General features: G+C 49.3%; 1 protein-coding gene across 5 annotated transcripts in view; it reads left to right on the top strand.

The window, feature by feature from the left end:
• Caln1 (calneuron 1) overlaps positions 1-19,113 on the top strand; it is a 494,314-nt gene that overhangs the window by 94,161 nt on the left and 381,040 nt on the right. Inside the window, exon 1 of one of the 5 annotated variants that reach the window (XM_075977744.1) lies at positions 4,364-4,999. The exons of the other annotated variants lie outside the window; for them this stretch is intronic. The gene's annotated coding sequence lies outside the window, so the exon portion shown is untranslated. Of the gene's footprint in view, positions 1-4,363; positions 5,000-19,113 lie in introns of those variants that run through there. 5 annotated transcript variants of the gene reach the window in all.

Genomic DNA, 19,113 nt, shown 5'->3' with positions numbered 1-19,113 from the left:
TGAGTTTTCTTTTTTAAAATTTCCAATTACTTTGTTCAGAGCCTGGTAGACCCCTTCATTGCTGTCTGCTCCTGACTGTCTGCAGTACTGTGAGTAGATCTGCCAGTCAATGGAAAACAAAATAAGACCAAACAAAGGAAGAGGGAGAACCGTCCCGATTGTGCAGTGTTTGCTGAGATTGTCCCAACTGTCTGGTGTCGCATGTACCTCACAGAATCCCAAAGCCAGGCAAAGCAAGGAAGTTATTCTCTCCTTCAGGGCTGTATTTCTACAGACTGGGGACAATGCTCAGTGCTAACTGCAGCTTCAAATGTGTGATGAAACCAAGTCCCTGCCATTCATTTTGTTCTGTGTTGATTTCAGCCTCCATTCTGCAATTGGCAAAACATCTCTTTATGACTGGGATGGAGCCAGGGTCTTGTGCATAGCAGGCAGGGGCTCCACCACTGAGCTATGCCCTGAGCCCCTCACTGGGGGATTCTAGGCAGGGGCTCCACCACTGAGCTATGCCCTGAGCCCCTCACTGGGGGATTTTAGGCAGGTGCTCCACCACTGAGCCACACCCAGCCCCTCACTGGGGGATTCTAGGCAGGTGCTCCACCACTGAGTCACACCCCAGCCCCTCACTGGGGGATTCTAGGCAGGGGCTCTACCACTGAGTCACACCCCAGCCCCTCACTGGGGGATTCTAGGCAGGGGCTCTATCACTGAGCCACACCCCAGCCCCTCACTGGGGGATTCTAGGCTCTGTTGTTTAGCCAAGTCCCCAGTCCTTACTTTACTAGAAAATGTGTATGTGCGTGTGTGTGTTACACATTTATGTATGTTCTATTTATACAATAAAAGCTAAACAAGTGTCCAGACCTGTGGCCCAGTTTCTGCCTTAACTTGGAGCTCTTGCCATAGCTGCAGTTGGTGAGGACAGTGAGAAATGTCACCTTCACCCTGATCCCCAAAGTCTACTACTTTCCTCCAGTTCTTGATGTCTTTGTATCCTGAGGAGGCAGTCCCTGACTCCTCTTCCCTCCAGGTCCCATCTTTGATATGTGTTAACTCCTTGTAAAACATGACTTGTAAAACATGTGCAAAACAGCTGCCCTCTTAATCAGATCAGTTGTGCTCGTGAGCAGGAGTGTGCTTGTTAACTGCCGGTGTTCCATTCCAGGAGGGCCATTGAACTCTCTTCTGAGATCCCAACCACTGCTCCCAGGGGCTATTTGTATGCCATTTGGCCCTAGCTTTGGGTTGTCTATGGGATCTCAAAAGTGCTAGAGCAGTGGTTATCAACCTGTGGGTCACACCCCCCCACCAACCCTCTAGCTTCAAAAACATTTACATTATGATTCATAACAGTGGCAAAATTACAGTTATGAAGTAGCAATGAAAATAATTTTATGGTTGGGGGTCACCTCAACGGAGGAACTGTATTAAAGGGTCACAGCACCAGGAAGGTTGAGAACCACTGTCCTAGAGTGTATAGTCTAGGGAGAGTTAATTAAATGGGGGCTCCATTTGTATAGTTATAGGGAAATCCTCATTTAAGCTGGGTAAAGACTCCTTGCTATGAATGTTTTGGGGTCCCCCACAGTCCTGTCAGTTACCCCCTCACTCATGCGTTTTAAGTAGGTCCAATAAAGTCGTTGGTTCCCCAGGGTGAACTCTGGGACAATGTGAGGAGGGGGCAGATGGGCCCAGGGTAAGGTTTGTGGACGCTTACTCTAGGCTTGGCGCTGAGTGACTCTTAGTTTACGGTTAGTTCACAGGGTGGCATTTATCCTTTACAAAGACCTTAAAGGGCTAGATGCCAGTATTGTTCCCATTTTACAGATGAGAACGGCAAGATTCAGAAAGAACAAATAACTTGTCCATAGGCAGTGGGGAGGACAGAATGAGAATTTTTGTCAGGTGTGTTTCACTCTGGTCATGTGACTGATTCTTCATGCCCACCCCCTGCCAGGAACTCTCTCTCTCTCTCTCTCTCTCTCTCTCTCTCTCTCTCTCTCTCTCTCTCTGTGTGTGTGTGCGTGTGTGCGTGTGTGTGTGTGTGTGTGTGTAGCTTTGTCACTGGGCTTTGGTGACCTGCATTCCATCCTGAAAGTCAATTTCTTAAAAGATCTACAGATGGTTACAGCTCTCAGCTGGGAGTGCTGACATACACCTGCCATTCTAGTACACAGGAGGCTGAGGCAGGGTGATCGCAGCAATTCATGGACCGGTTACATAGGGAGATGCCCACTAGATAGACACACGGCAGCTCTCAGGCAGGAGAGGACCTGACTTCTATCCCAGGAACTCATGCAAAAAACTGCGTGGTTACGGCAGTATACACTTGTAATCCCAGCACTAAGAAGGTGGAGACAGGGATCCCTGGAGTTTTCCAGCCAACCAGTGTGTAGCTAACAAGTGAAAATGGGAGACCCTGTTTCAAAACCAAGGTGGATGGTAACTGAGAAGTAGCGTCCGTGGGGTCCTCTTAGCCTCCACATGCTTATATACACTCACACACCCTCACGCAAAGAGATGTGATGAGATTTCCCCCACTCTATGCGGTACCATTTTTTTTTTGGACTGGGCTTCACATAGTAGCTAGGGCTGACCTGGAAACTCAGTAGTGGCAGACTGACCTCCGATTTCAGATTCTCCGCCCCCACCTCCCGAGTGCTGGGATGACAGATGTCCACCACACCTGGCTTATTTATCGCTTTCAATGGAAATCCCTTCTATACATATCAATGAAACACACACACACACACACACACACACACACACACACACACACACACACACAGAGAGAGAGAGAGAGAGAGAGAGAGAGAGAGAGAGAGAGAGATATTCTCAATAATGCTACAAGACAATTTGGGAGGGAAAATTGGGACATAAAAAGATAGTAATCCCCCCCCCTTTTTTTTTCCAAGACAGGGTTTCTCTGTGTAACAGCTCTGGTTGTCCTGGAACTAGCTCTTGTAGACCAGGTTGACCTCGAACTCCCAGAGAAACGCCTGCCTCTGCCTCCCGAGTGCTGGGATTAAAGGCATGCACCATCACCATCTAGAATGCCAAGAAATCTTAAATGTCAAAGGTGTGCCACCAAGAGCAAGCACCTTGGGGACTCAAAAACTGAGGCACAGACGGGGGAGGGGATCCTCAGGAACTGGTGGAACTGGGTGGCAGCCCCAGTGCCCAAACTCCCTTGGCAGCAGGAGCAGCCAATGGAGACTTGATGACTAAGCTTTTTGGGTGAAATGCTAAGGATGACTTTTTCCATTTTGTTCCTGATGGGAGCAAGAATGTCTCCCACATCTTTGATTCTGATAGTGTGGGCTGCTGAGCAGGGATTCATGGTCCCTGAAGGGAGTAGTAAGACCCTGGAAGCTTGGGCAGAAAGGTGATGCCAGGAAAGATTGGCTAGCACCAGCCTGGTGGTGGATCTTTCTTGTCTCACCCTACCAGGACCAGGAAGGGGCAATGGGAGCCTTTTGCGTAGGTGTGTGTGTGGTGGGGGGGGCTTGGAACTTTGATCGTTTTTTTGATAAGACTACCCTTGGTAGCAAGACTGTCTTGTCAGGAGCTGGACACTTGGATGGCCTCCTGGAAAGCTAAGTGGTAACTTGAAGCTAATTGTTGTCCCTCAAGTACCAGGCAAGGGAGGTCCAGAATCCTGTCTGGGTGTAGACTTCGAAGGAAGTCAACTCCAGGTTAGGCTGCAAACCATCTGTGAAGTTTTCAACCCACACCTTGTGTCAAGGTGCCTATTGTTTCTTATGAAATCTATACTATGACCTTGGTAGAAGTGGGGACGGGCTGCGTTTTCTGAGGCTCTAGAGATGTGGGATGAGAGCTGGGTGGGCATGCTTATGCCTTTCCTAGACGTTGTGAAGGCATGACCCGCAGTATTTTGCTCTCATCCCAGTTTTGACTAGCAGCCTTTCCGCCGCCGACACCTCTTCCCCCTTGAATTTTGGTGACCCTGGTCTAACTGTGGGCACCGGGAAAGAAGGAGTTAAGGGGAGGGTGGGCATGCTTGGGTTGGGGTTGAGGTGTTTAACAGAAACAAGCAATTGGCGAAAGTGAACGTGGGCAGCTTCTTTGGGGTGGAGAGGAAGGAGGGTCAGCTGCTAAGCTGCAGCTTGCCACCTCCCGCGTGTGTCTGCCTGCGTATGCAGCGTGCACGTGTGTGTGTGTGTGTGTGTGTGTGTGTGTGAGAGAGAGAGAGAGAGAGAGAGAGAGAGAGAGAGAGAGAGAGAGAGAGAGAGAGAGAGAGAGAGAGAGAGAGAGAGAGGAGAGTGCGCGCGCACCGAGGCGTTCCTCAGGTTGCGCTGCCTGGAAACGGAGGGAGCCATTGGAGAGGCTTTGGGGGGTGGGGGTGGGAGCTCCGTAATCCCAGGAGAAAATCGGGAGAGACTGGGGTGGCCAAGTCAGCCCAATAACCAGGCTTGGAGGAATAGGGCAAGAGTGGAAGGGGATCGTTTTGCTAGAGATCGCTAGGCTTCTCCTCGGAGGAGCCAGGGAGGTACTGGGGAGGAGGCCGGAGCTGCATGGAGTTTCTGGGGCGCGCAACTCCGGCGGGGCCTCGGCCACTGGGCTCCGGGGCGCAGCGAGGAGGCAGCCGCGCACATGGGCTGAGCCCGCGCGGCCAGCGGGCGCGGGAGGGGTAGAGGCGAGCTCGGTGCAGGGGGTGCGGGGCGCACGTTTCCCTAGACGGGAGGCGAGGACAAGGACAGGGTCGGAAGGAGCAGCCTGGATCACCGCGGGCTCTGCAAAGATCAGCAGACTCAAGGGAAAGACTTGCACGGGGTACCCGGGCGCCACTGGGTTGGGCAAAGCTGCCTCCCAACCGGAGTGGGGGACGCCGTGGGAGCCGGCGGCAGAGAGGAAGGATGCCCGCGCGGGGACGCGTGTGAGCGCCAGGCTGAGCGCTCGGTTTCGCGTCGCCCCCTCCCTGCGGGCCTCGGAGGAGGTGCCTGGGCAGCCGGGCAGCGGAGCCCGGGCTCCAAGAGAGGTGAGTGCTGCTCTCTCCCGGTCCTCATCCCGCATCCTCCCTGCATCCTTGCCTCCCTCGCTGCTTCCATGGTCCCTTCCCGGATGCCCCTACCCTAGCGCGCCTCGGAGTGGGCGGGTGTGCTGCCCACAAGCGCCTCCCGGACCTGTTGGCCCCGCTTTAAGCACCCCACCTCTCAGGGCCGGGGTATCACCCGTGCCACCTCGATTTCTCTTGATGCTTAGGGTGGGTGAGGGACGCTGGAATTGCAGAAGGGCCTGGATTTACTCTTGGGGATCCCGGGACTGTGCCAGCTCGTGGAGTCTTGGGTGCCAGTGGCTACCGGACTGCGCGTCCCCCAGGGACGTCCAGATTGTGGGAAAGGGAGCTCTGGGTGTCAGGGATCCGATCTGCATAGCAGTCTAAGTGGGAGTCCTTGGTGTCTTCCTGGTCTCCGGGAAGCTGGAGTCATGGCGATCTATAGGGGGAGGTGGGAGGTATGGTTCACGCCATCTCCAGTCCCCTGTCCCTGAAGCTCGCCCCCTTGGGCAGGATTGGTGGTTTTGGAACGCATGGGGTGACCCTAGAGGCTCCAGGCAGTCCCACCGGGACCCCGAGTGGCAAGCTTTGGAACTAATCCAGATCCAGGGCAGAGGTAGACTGCCTCTCTAGTGCAAGACAGGTTTGCTGGGTTGCCCAGCTTCTCCAGACCAGCGCTCCGGGGAGTGAACTTCCTCAGACTTGGTCTGAGGGCGCCTGGGCAGCAGCAGGTAGTTCTAGTCCTGTCTCAGGGCTCTGGAGGTCCCCAGGATGCTTCGACCCACTGGCAGGTGGTGCTAAGTCGGGACCCGGCACTGCGGTTTGATTCCACAGTGCGGGCCACGTGCACCTTCGGCCCCCATCCGGGGCGTTTCTTCTCAAAGCTGTTCCTTTGCACCAGGAGCCTGTGAGATCCCATTTGCGCCTCATTCCTTAGCTCCAGGGAAGCGGTGTCTGCATGCAGTTCCTTAGGTGCCAAGACTGGGGCGCCATCCCAAAGGCCCCAGCCTATTCTTTTTTTTTCTTTTAATTGCTTTTTTTTTAAACATAAAAAGGAGACATTCCTGGGTTCAAAACATAGCACCCGAGAGACCCTGTGGTCTGTGGCTGTGAAGTCTGGTAAATTGTGGTATTAACTACATCTGCAGTGGCCAGGTGCAGCCTGGGCTGCGGAGTTCCTGAGACCTGTAGAAAGAACCGGGGGCTGTGCTAACCCCCGTGCGTGTGCTTGATACCACAGTATTTCTGCACGTGGGGAGACTCGTGTTCTGCATCTAACTGCTGTCTCCCAGTTGCAAAGATCAACTTAAAAAAAAAAAACAACCAAACAAACCACACACACAAAACCACCAGAATCGGAGCTTAGCAGAGGTTGTAAAGCCGTTTGGTGTGGAATTTTCTTACAGGGTGGAGCAAGACACATTGTCCCTTTTAACAGGACAGCAAGACTCCGGCTGTCGTCCGGGTTGTTGGAGTGTTGGAGGGGGCGATTTAACATTTTTATTTGTTTGTTTATTTATTTGTTTATTTATTTATGTAAGGTGGCAAGCAGAATGTGAATTGTTTTTTTATTATTTATCAATTTCTTATTTTTATATATATATATCGGTGTGTGTGTGTGTGTGTGTGTGTGTGTGTGGTGTTGGAGACCAGAGGCATGGAATCTCCCTGGAGCTGGAGTTAACATGCAGTTGTGAGCTAGCTGACATGGGCGCAGGGAAGTAGACTCAGGTTCTCCAGGCAAGAGCAGCGAACACTTGGCTTGACCACTGAGCCATCTCTTTAGCCCTGATTTTTAAGTTTGCATCACTGGGGATGAAACCATGGCCATGCATACATATACAGGGAGTACTCTACCACTGAGTGAAGTCCCCATCTCCTAGAGCTGGTTTTGATTTGCTAATTCTGCACTGTGAGGTGTTGGCTGAAGTCTGACTCTACCCTTCAGGCCTCTAGGCAGGCAGCTCCCTTGTGCCTAGTTCAGCATTCACCCATGGGGCTCGGGCCATGGGGTTTGTTTGCTTCTTCTCTAAGCAATACAGGGGGTCCTGGGAGATGCCAAAGCTGTCCCGGAGCTGAGTGGCTTCAGAAAGGTGACATTTTTAGAGTCTGTGGAAGCTTGCTTGGGGTTTAACCGAAACAGCTGGGGCACCTTTAAAAACCATTTTAGGATTGTTCACCAAAATGTTACCTCTCCTCAGACCCTGAAAGTGACTATTGCCACCAACCCAGCCTTCGCTGAGAGTGTGGGGTAGAGGCTTTATAGAAAGAAACTAAGTAGCCAGGAATGGTGTCCAAGGCTTGTAACTCCCAGCACTTGGGATGCTGAGGCAGGAGGATTGAGGCCAGGTTGGGCTGTATTTTGAGACTGTGTCTAAATCAACCAATCGACCATCCACGTTATTTTTACTCTGACTCAAAACAAATGCACAGAGAAAGAAATAGTTGAACTCAGCTAGTACCATTGAGAAAAAAAAAATCACAGATCAGTCTTAACGGGGGACCCTTGGACCCTCTTCCTCTGTGGATGACATGAGTAGGCAGTGGGACAGGGTGGAGGTGTCTGATAGCTGCTCCTTTTTTCCTTTTTTGTATTCATGTTTGTGTGTGTGTGCCAGTGTGTGTGGGTGTGCAAGTGTGGAGGTCAGAGGTCAACCTTGTCTGTCATTCATCAGGTACTATCCCTCTTGGATTTTAAAAAAATATTGAAATTTATTATATTGAATATTATTAGATTGTGTGTGTGTGTGTGGACTAGAGTGCTTGCTGAATATGTGAGGCTGGCTATGAAGTTCCAGGCATCCTCCAGGATCTGGGATTCGAAGTGTGTGCCACCACGTCCTGATCAAGTTCAGGTTCTCATGGGTGCTTACACAGCAAGTCCTTCACCGACCAAGCTGTCTCCCTAGCCCAGTATCTACTCTTTTGGATTTAGCATTTACCTTCTCGTTACAAAGCCTGTGATTAGGACTTAAATACAGGGCAGGGAAGGGTTCCCATTTAGAATTTCTTCTTTCTCCCCCTCGCTTCCTTTTCTTTGAGACAGGATCTCAGTGGCTCAGGCTGATCTATGATCTATCTCTGCTTTTCTGTGGAGCGGAGGAGGACTTTGAACCCCTGCTCCTTTTGCCTCTCCCTCCCCAGTGCTGGAATTACAGGCCCATGCTACCAGACTCAGCTTAAAAATTGCTTTAGCATAACGTGTGTTCTTGGAGGAGTCAGTGTGCCCAGCGGTCACTAGCATGGGAGTGTCTCTGTGAACTGGTCCTTGGGACTGTGTGCACACTGGGAAGCTGGTGAACCCATTACTGTACCGACACATTTGTGGGAGGGGACCAAGCTGGGAACTGACTCTCATTAGCTAATTCTGGCTCCGATGATGACCTTCAGATATTTAACTCCCACTCCACATTTCTTTTTAACCCCCTGAGACAAGATCTTGTAGCTCAGGATGGCCTCGAACTTGTATCCTCCTGCCCCGGCCTCCTGAGTGCTGGGATGATCGGTATGAGCTACCATGCCCCATGGACACAGGACTGTGGATGGAACCCAGAACTCTGTGAAAGCTTAGCAGACCCTGTACCTCCTGAGCCACCTCCTCAGCCAATTAGACCCCATCCTTCTTTTCATTTCCCTCTTCCTCCAACTCTTCATCTCCCCTTCTTCTTCCCCCTCCCCTTCTTTTCCCCCCTCTTTCTCCTTCCCTCTCCTTCCTCTCTGGTCCCCGCCACCCCTTGTCATCATTGTTATTGTAGATCATTCTACACGGGTACAGGATGGGTGGCTTCTCTTTGCCCTTCACTTGAGGCTTAGATGCCTGTAGTTAGAATCTGCAATAGCTGCTCATGCTTTAAGACAGCATGCTCCCTGACTCTCAAGCCACGAAGCCCTCCTCCTGGGTTAAAGGCTCCAGTTGAGGCCGCTTCTCAGCGCAGCCGGAAAGGAGGAGACTCCAAATGCAATGGCTGCCTCTGACCTGGCGCTTTCAAAGTGATTTATCTTTTTAATTGTTACACATCCCACATTGGCTGGGGATACGACTCAGCTGGTAGAGCGCTAGCCTAGCACACACAGAGCCTCTTTAGATCTCCGGCACTTCACAGAAGGCACACGGTGGTGCACACTTATAGTCCCAGCACTCTGGGAGGTGGCGATGGGGGCAGGGAGATCAGGAGTTCAAGGTCACCCTAACCTGTGTTGTGAGTTTGAGATCAGCCTGGAACACGTGAGATCCTGTCTCGAACCTCTAAAGCCAGAATACACTATTAGATAGCAAGGGAGGGTTTGGCGTTCTCGAGCTTAAAGATTGAGGCAAGGGAGGAATGAGAGAAGAAGTCGGGGGATAGGCAGGAGTCTTTGCTTAGGACCCAGTTCTCCATCAGGGCTTGAATGTACTGAGAGATACTGAAGGGGAAACACCAGAGGTCTGGACGCTGCCCTGGCCAATGCTGTGGACTAGGCAAGCTATGGGAGAGACCGATGCCAAGACAGGAGCACTGGTGTTTCACATATGTGGTCTGTAGAGCTCTTGTTCTTTTTGTGGTAAGGCTTTTGTTGGTTATTAAAAAATAACATTTTAAATTATGTTAACACATGTGTGTCTGTGTGGAGGTTTAAGCATGTGGATGCTGGCACCCTCGGATGCCAGAGGCATGAGATCCCTTTCTGAGTTGCAGGTGGTTGTGAGTCACCTGGCAAGAGTGCTAGGATCCTAATTCGGGTCCTCAGCAGAGGCAGCAAGTGCTCTTAGCTGCAGAGCCTGGGCTTTGTCTGTTTATTTACTTTGCATGCGGACAAGCCTGTGAACCATGGGGTGTAGATGAAGCCCAGAGGAATCTGCTCTTTTCTCCTACCATGTGGGTCCCGAGGAGTGGACTCAGGTTGTCAGCCTGACCTGCAAGGGATGATGGGGGACTCTTTGGGGTTGGGATGTTCTTGGAGAACTAGTTTGTGACCCATGGTAGCTGGGCAGTCAAAGGGATCCTGGAGGCTAGAACTTTCCTGGGCCTCCTCTCTTTCGGTGTGTGGAAGAAAATGGTTCCAACCGTTTCTTGGGTTTCCCCAACATTTTACATGTGTATGTGTGTTGTGTGCGTGTGTGCACAGGTGGGCTTGCACACAGGTGTGGGGGGGGCCCTGAGAGGTTTTTTTGAGTCTTCCTCTAGGGTCTCCACCTCATTCACTGAAGCATGGTCTCTCAATTGAACCCAGAGCTCACTGATTGCGTTAGCTATCTTGTTGGAGGGGTCGCCTGTCTGCCTTCCGAGAACTGTCATTCTGGGTGGCCAGCCCCACCTACCAAGGATGCACATGGGTTCCGGAGATCTGAACGCTGGTCCTTAAGCTTACTTGGCAATTGCCTTATCCATCTAGACATCTCCGCAGGCCCTGCCCAGCCTCATCTGCACCCATGATGACTGGATGCTCGGTCTGCATGTTTGACACCTGAGGGCACAACCGAAGGCAGTGCTTGGTTAGGGGTAAGTTTCTTAAAGGTCATGGTGGGGGGATAAGAAGTCATTTTCTGGAACAATCTCTATTTCCTTCCTTCCTTCCTTCCTTCCTTCCTTCCTTCCTTCCTTCCTTCCTTCCATTTCTTTTCCTTTTCCCTGCTTCCATCCCTCCTCCCTCTTTTCCATCTTTTGAAATTGTGTCTTTAGTGTATAGATCAAGCAGACTTCAAACTCAGCTGTGTCTCCACAGATGACCTTGAACTCCTGATCCCCTGCTGTCTCCCCAGGTGTGCCTCACCACACCAGCTTTCCTGATTTCCATTTGAAGTAGGAGGCAGAGGCAGGTCTAACATAGCCAGGACCGGTGGGTGGCTGGCTTAGGTGACAGGGCAGAGAAGCAGTACTCGCACCAAGACTGCATAATTGGTTTGTTTGCCTGTAGACAGGTCTGCGAGCTGGTCTCCAGGCCTAGACTGTGGGAGAAGGTAGTGACCTATTTTAAAAACGCCTCATTAGGGATCTCTGTGGCTGTGAATGTGGCCAGTTAAAAGTAGGTTGCTTTATCTTATGCCCCACAAATTCAGGTGCTTGAGACTCCTTCATTCATCCAACCGGTGGTGTGTACAAAGAGTCTCTCACCAGCTCTGGGGGAAAACTGTGAACTCCTCAGGGAGAGGCGGTGCTCTCGTGCCCTGGAGGTGTAAGATACACTGCAAAGGTAAAACAGAGAAATAAGGTTACAGAAACAGGGGGTGGCAATACACACCTATCATCCCAGCGCCTAGAAAGCCAAGGAAGGATGGTGGCCGTGAAGTTGAGGTCTGCCTGGGCTCTGTAGCAAGTTCTAGGCTGGCATGGGCTACACAGGGAGACTCTGTCTTAAAAATTAAATAGAATTAATAATAGGATATCACTGAGTCGCAGGGGTGGACAAGAAGCATCTTCCCAGGGAGACATTTACACAGACACCAGCCTTGTCTGAAGCCACAAAACAAAGGGTCGTGGAACAGGTGGGAACAGCCTGTGCCAAGGTCGTGTGGTTGGAATCTGCTGGGTATGTCAGGTGACTAGCGGGTGGGCTAGTGTAGCAGGAGATGGGCTTAGAGGGACACGATACCCGTTTGTGGGGTGTGTGGAGTGGCACTATATGGAGTTGATACTGAGAGAGGGGGCTCTGGAGAGTTTTAAACAGGTCAGTGACATAGCTATTTATTGCTCGCTATTATTTGAAATCCTTCATTAGCTTATGTGCACATGGAAATCAGAGGATCGCTTGTAGGAGTCAGGGGTCCATTCTCTCCTCTCACCGTCTGAGTCCAGGGATTGAACTCAGGCCATTGGGCTTGGCTGTAAGCAATTTTATCACCTGAGTCATCTTGATGATCCTCTTTGCTCTGGTTTTAATTGAACTGTAGTGACTACACACAATGTCAGATTTCACAAGACAATTTCTTTCAAGTACATCGTGTGCTCTGACCATATTCATCCCCATCTCTCCTTTCTCTCTTGTTCCCGTCTTCTCCCTCCTCAGTCCCCTTCCTTCTCCTGGTCTCTCTTCTGCTTTTGTATTTTGTATGTCATAGCAATTGTCTTATGCAGCCCTATAAACTCTAAGCTTTACACACAGGAGAAAACGCGGCGTTTGTCTTGCTGAGTCTAACTTAACCGTTCTCAGGTAGGTGAGAATATTTTCAGGCTTCTTCGCGACTGAATAAAACCTCCCTGTGTACACGCATCACGCTTTCTCCACCCACTCCTCTGCTGGTGGACGTCTCGCTGGCTCTGTGTCTCGACTCTTGTGATTGTGTTGCTTTTGAGAGCGCTGGGATATATGTAGGAATGCTAGACTGGGCCATTTGGTAGCTGCATTCCTAGTTTTTAGTGTGTGTGTGTGTTGTATGTACACATGTGTAGGTGAGCTGATGGATGTTGGATGTCCTGTTTTTCCTGTCTCTCCCTTATTTCCTTGAGACAGGTTCCCCAACTCGTTGGTTTTCAACTTGTGGGTAGAAACCCCTTGGGGGTTTTGAATAAACATTTCACAGAGGTTTTGTATATCAGATATCTCACATGTCAGATATTTACCTCATGGTTTATAACAGGAGCAAAATGACAGTTACAAAGTAGCAATGAACATGATTTTATAGTGGTGGGGTCACCACAACCTGAGGAACTATATTAAAGCACTGTGATAATAGGGAATTCCTGTTCTAACTGAACCTGGGGATGGGCTGAAAGCCAATAATCCCCAGTGGCACACCCTGCCCCCTGCCTCAGGCAAGCAGACAGACAGACAGACAGACACACACTACACTCTATACACGGGCGCTGGAGATTTGAATTTAGCTCCCTCATGGCTCAGCAAGTGCTCTTCTTACCCATTGGATCATCTCTACAGGCCTCTGTGTGTGTGTGTGTGTGTGTGTGCGCGCGTGCGTGTGTGTGTGTGTGTGCGTGTGTGTGTGTGTGTTTGAGGCAGGGAGGGTCTCTTTCGGTAGTCCAGACTGCTCTAGCTCAGCCTCCCGAGTTCTGGAATCACATGCCTGTACCAGCAACACTCCTTGTCTCGGTTTGTATTTTCCCAAGCTCCCCAGCAGAAACGCATTCCGCACACACCACCTTCCTTCAGGAAACCCAGCCTCCATCTCCTAACAGAGAACTACGGATCGCAGTGCTACCAAGTGACAGATGGAGAGAAAATGCTTTGCTGACCTTAATTTAGTGATTTCTACTGTGCCAATTAAATGTGGGGACAGAAAAAAGATGCATTTGTAGTACAATTTCAGTTCTGTTGAAAAAAATGGCATAAAAGTACAAATGGAAAGAAATGGACTGAAAATGTTAACCCAGCTGGCCCAGTGGTGCGGGTACAGTGAATGATTGAAATTTTATTTGTTTTGAAAATGAATGCCGAGCCTGGACAGATGGCTCAGTGGTTAAGGGCACCTGTTGTTCTTGTAGAGGACCCAGGTTTGGTTCTCGGCACCCAGGTTTGGTTCTCGGCACCCAGGTTTGGTTCTCGGCACCCCCATGACAGCTCACAACTTTTTTTTTAATCCTAGGACCCTCTTCTGACCTCCTCTTTTGACCTTCATGGGTACCAGGTGGTGTGCATACATTCATCCAGGCAAAACATTCATACGCATGCAATCAACGACTCCATTTTAAAAGACAACGAAGTCACATTTCTCTCATAATTGGAAATTTTATTTTTTGAAATTCTTTTGTTTGGCAGTGGGGGAATCAGGGTCTTCTCATGTAGCCCAGGCCGACTTTGAACTTGCTGTAACCTCTAAACTCCACCTCCCAAAGTGTAGAGATTCCTTGTGAGTCATCACACCTGGCCTCTTTTAAATTCTTTTTTAGAAAAAGATATATTTTTATTTGTGTGTGCATGTGTGTGTGGGTATGTGTACTGTGTGTATAGGTGCATCCACCATGTACACGTATGCAGAGGCCAGAGGCATCAGGCACCTTCCTCTGTTGCTCTCTCCCTCAGTCTTTGAGACAGGGCCTGAAGAGGAGGCTGCCTGATTAGTAAGCACCTAGTGCCTGCCTGCCTCTCACCTGATGGCTCTGGGGTGACATTCCCCACTTCTCTGTGTGAACTGGGCATCTGGATCTGAATCTTCTTGTTTGCACAGCAAGTGTTCGAACCCACCGAGCCGTCTATTTTTAGTCTGCTCTGAAAACCCAGTGTCAAAAGCTCAGGGGACTGAAGACACAGCACTAATGTTGCCCTGGCTCCCCAGTGCGTGGTCCTTTGTTTTATTTTATCTATTTAGAAATTATTTTTAATTTAAAAAGTAAACTTTTCTTGCATTGGGAGGGTGGTTTGGTTGTTAAAATGCCTGAGTTCAATTCCCAGAACTCCCGTGAGAGAGTCAGGTATGGTGGAGCACACTTGTAATCACCGCACTGGGGAGGCAGAGATGGGAAGATGCCCGGGGCTCCCTGGTCAGCCAGACTGTCCTCCATGGTGAGTTCTAGGTCAGTCACTGAGAGACCCTGTCTCAAAAAGCAAACTGGACAAAATAACCTAAAGAAAGATAGCACAGGGGCTGGAGAGATGGCGCAGGGGTTAAGAGCATAGGCTGCTCTTCCAGAGGACCTGAGTTCAATTCCCAGCAACCATATGGTGGCTCACAGCCATCTGTAATGAGAGCTGGTACTTTCTTCTGGCCTGCAGGCATTCATGCAGGCAGAACACTGTATACATAATAAATAAATAAACCTTAAAAAAAAGAAAGATAGCACAGGCTGTTTTTTGGCCTCCACATGAGTGAACATAAACATGTAAAATAAACTTTTCTTTCATTGAGTCAGGGTCTTGCTACATAGCACAGGCTGACACAAAACCTTTGATCCTCCTGTCTCAGCCTTCTGAGTGCTGGGCTTACAGATATAGGTCACAATTCCCATTTCAACAATCTTATTTATTTACTTATATTCTTTTTTTTTGAGGCAGGGTCTCTCATAGTCCAGGTCCCTGGAACTTTCTTTAGGTAGCTGTGACTGCCCTTGACCCTCTGATCCCTCTGCCCCCATCTCCCAAGTGCTGGGATTGATTTCAGGCCAGCTCCATCACAACTGGATCACCCCTGTTTTTCAGGAAGTCTTTTTAAATCTAGACCCTCTCTTGTTTCTAAATAGAAATCAAGACAGTGGAGAGATATTCCACTAAGAAACGAAAGTAGTTTTTTCATATTCCCTTTCCAGACCATTAGCGTTTCAGGTACTTAGATCGTAGTTCTGTGTGTGTGAATATTAAACGCCTTATGTCGTGGGGCTGGAGAGATGGCTCAGTGATTAGGAGCATTCGCTGCTCTCCCAGAGGACCTCAGTTTGGTTCCCAGCTCCCACAACGAGCAGCTCATAACCTCCTGTGATTCCAGCTCCAGGGCATCGGACATTCTCCTCTGGCCTCTGAGGACATTGTGCTCAGGTGCACACCCTTCACATCCCCACGTAGACACACATCATTATAAATAAAAAAAAAGAACAAATATCTGAAAACTCCTCCTACCATGATGTCATCAATTTAGAAGCTTATCATAGCAAGTTACTTCCCTCCCCCAAATCACTTCTGGAATGCTTTCCTAGAAGGTTATGAAACACAGATGATTTTCACCCCTGAAACGAACGGTTAGGGAACTTAAAAGCACAACTTCACAGAGAGAAGGAAAAAGTTTTTACCTTCTCAGTACTCACAGTGTTCACTGAAAGCATAATTTATACTTATAAAGAATAGAGCAATTAAATATTCATTAAAAACTCATCTTTTAACACTGCACTTTATTGTTCTTGTACAGGAGCCCCAAAGTTGGTATCGTGGCTACAAATCATTGGCATTTTTTTTATTAACAACAGTTTGGCAATAGGAAAACAAATTAGGTAGTAAAGCTAATTATATTGCTGACATATTTATTATAGTGGAATACTATCTTTGGAAAACAGGGAGAGGAAAAAATACAGCTTGGCACTTGGAAACATGGGTGTGTTTTTGGATGATCTATCTGTTGTCCCGTGATAACTGTAGTATCAGGACATACTAGGTAGGTTTGGAGGTATGTTGGTTATTTTTTACTGTCAAGTTGATACAAAGTATTGCTACCCAGGAAGAGGAAACCTCAGCTGAAGAATTGCACAGATAAGCTCCGCTTGTGGCCGTGGATGCCTTAACTGCTAACTGATGGTGGGCCTAGCCCACCACGGGCGGCATCACTCTCTAGGCAAGTGGGCCTGGGCTGTATAAGAAAGCTAACTTAGTATGACTGCCCCAGCATCCTTCATGGTTTCTTCTTTACTTCCTTTGGTGTGAGCAAGTTTGTTGCTCAGAGGTAATGCTTCGTGGAGTAGCAAGGAGGCTTGCTCTCGGGTCCTGGACTCCAACCGAACACTTGACGGAAGCAGTTTGGCTCACTGTGTGTGAGGAACAGCCTAGCTTGGCCAGGAAGGCATGGTGGCCGGTGTTGATCAGTGATGGTGTGTCTCCTAGTCTGTCTTGCTCTCACACTTTGGCAGACCAAGAAACAGCTTGGTGGAACTGTAATTCTCAAGGCCAGCCTCAGTGGGCTCACGCTGAGCCTCCCTGTTGTGGAGATTTGCCCCGCCCCCAGAGGGAACTTTCATGGGGGAGATTTTGAGTCCAGGCTGACCCTTTGCTTTCCCAGTCTTTTTAAAAAGACTCACTGTGACGGCTGGTTTTCGTCAACTTGGCGCAAAGTAGAAGGTAACCTCACTGAGGAATTGTCTCCATTAGTCAAACACATGGACGATTCTGTGGGGGCTTTTTCTTTCTTTAAAAAAAAAAGATTTATTTTAATTTAATACGTATGAGTGCTCTGCCTACATGTATATATATTCATTATATGCTTGCCTAGTATACATGGAGGCCAGAGCAGGTGCTGGATCCTCTGGAACTGGAGTTAAGGATAGACGTAAGCCATCATGTCGGTGCTGAAAACGGAACCCAGGTCTTCCACAAGAAGAGTGTACCCTCCTAACCACTGCGCCATCTCTCAAGCCCCTGTGGGATATGTGGGAAGGCCAAGCCCATCGCGGGTGGTGTCATTCCCTGGGCAGGTGGGTCGGGGCTGCATTGCAAAGCAAGCTATGGAGAATAAGGCAGTGAACAGTGTTCCTCTGCAGTCTCTGCTTCAGCGGCTGCCTTGGGTTGATGCCTTGGCTTCCCTGGATGACGGGCTGTGAGGTGGGCAGGAAAGGTCGTGATGTTTGTTGCAGCAATAGAAGAGTCACTAGAACCCACACATAGTGTCTTGCTTAAGGGAAGAGTGAACGAGTGTGTGTCTCTCACGGCTGTAGCGAAATACCTGACCAAAGCGACTCAAGGAAGAAAGGGTTCAGTGTGGTTCATGGTTTAAGGGTGCACAGTCCATCATGATGGGGAAGGCATGGCAACAGGACGGTGAGACAGCTGGTCACATGGCAACCACAGTCAGGAATCAGGTGGATGCTGGTGCTCAGCTCACTTTCTCCTTTCTGTTAGCTTGGGAGCTCAGCTCATGTGGTGGTGACATCACCATTCAAGGTGGGTCATCCTACCCCACTTAAGAAACTCTCTCATAGGCTGGCCTGGAGGCTTACAGCTTATCTCCTGGGAGATCCTAGATCTTGGGGAAATGGCAAACAATATTGACCATCACAGCACAGCAAACTTGTTAGAGATGGCCCCCCTTCTCTTTCTCTCTCTCTCTCTTTCTGTGTGTGTGTGTGTGTGTGTGTGTGTGTAGGTGTGAGCATGCCACAGTGAGCATGGGGAGGTCGGGGGACAATCTGAGCTGGGGGTCCCCGCATTCAGCCTTGTTTTGATGCATGTTCTCTTTGCTTGTCGTGTTACACAGCAGGCTGGTTGCTCGATGAGCATCTGGAATTCTCTCTCTCTTGCTGTAGAAGGACTGGACCTATGGATGCTACTGGGTCTGGCTTTTATGTGGGCTCTGGAGATCAAACTCGGGTCTCTGTGCTTGTGTGGCAATCCATTAAATGGCCGAACCATCTCCCTACTTTATAGTGAAGGGAACACAGTGTAGAGGGGAAAACGAGGAACACTATGATTAAGTGTCATGCATTTGCTCATGTAAGTCCGCTCTCCAACGCAGCTTCCTTTTTTCCCCACTCACCTGTGATTCGGTTAGTGGTAAAACGGATTTATTTTAGCAAACTCAAGAATTAGGGAGGCACTTCAAATATGATGGAAAACGGGACAGTTTGCGAGTTTCATTCATTCCGCAAGCCTAATCTGTGTGTGTACTGATAACAGGCCTAATTACAGTGTAAACATCTTTATAGCCGCAAACATCTGTACTGCACACTGATGTCGTGTTGCAGCCTCTGGCGTTCCTGATGCTCATTTGAAAAATCAGTTGCTCTGCCTTAAATCTGATCTGGGCTCGATGATTCATTTTATACAGATGTATTTAAGAACACGTCTTATATCTGGCGAGAAGGCACACAGAATCGTAGTAGCTCCAAGAACATTACCCTGTCTAATATGTTCACTACCCCCCCTCCCCAATCCAGCAATTTATTGATGAAGAGATCAAGATGCATCAGGCTAGCTTGGCAAGAGTGTGGTAAGTTCAAGGCCAGCCTGGATCTGAGACCTTGTTTCCAAATCACTTGAGCCCCTACCTAGAATCCAGCACTAAGTGGCTGGAAAAAATGCCTTTCTAGAATGGGGGAGGCCCTAGGTTCAGTTCCCACACCCAATAACCATTAACTACTTATAACTAACTAACTATCCTCAGCCTCATGAGTATCTTCGCTTTAGGTATTGTTAACTATACAGATCCTTCAGGAGGGGCAGTGCTCCATAATCCCCTCTCCCTAGCAACCATTAACTGTGTATGCATCTTCAGGGGGGGATGGGACCTCATGAGCCTCACCCTACTCCATGATGGAAATGTTGATGGGCCCAATCTAGTGCAGAACATGGAAGAGAGAGAGAAAGAGGACAGGATGTTAGAAACATTTTTTGTTTGTTTGTGACAAGGTCTCTCTATGTAGTCCTGGCTGTCTTGAAACTCACTTTGGAGACCAAGCTGGCCTTGAACTCAGAGACTCACCTGCCTCTGTCTCCCGAGCGCTGGAATTAAAGGCTTGTGCTCCCATGCTAGGCCT

Source organism: Microtus pennsylvanicus, chromosome 1 (assembly GCF_037038515.1).
Source record: "Microtus pennsylvanicus isolate mMicPen1 chromosome 1, mMicPen1.hap1, whole genome shotgun sequence".
In the NCBI taxonomy this organism is placed as follows: Eukaryota; Metazoa; Chordata; class Mammalia; order Rodentia; family Cricetidae; genus Microtus; species Microtus pennsylvanicus.
The sequence above is the reverse complement of the archived record's forward strand: the minus strand, read 5'-3'. Positions and strand labels throughout refer to the sequence as shown.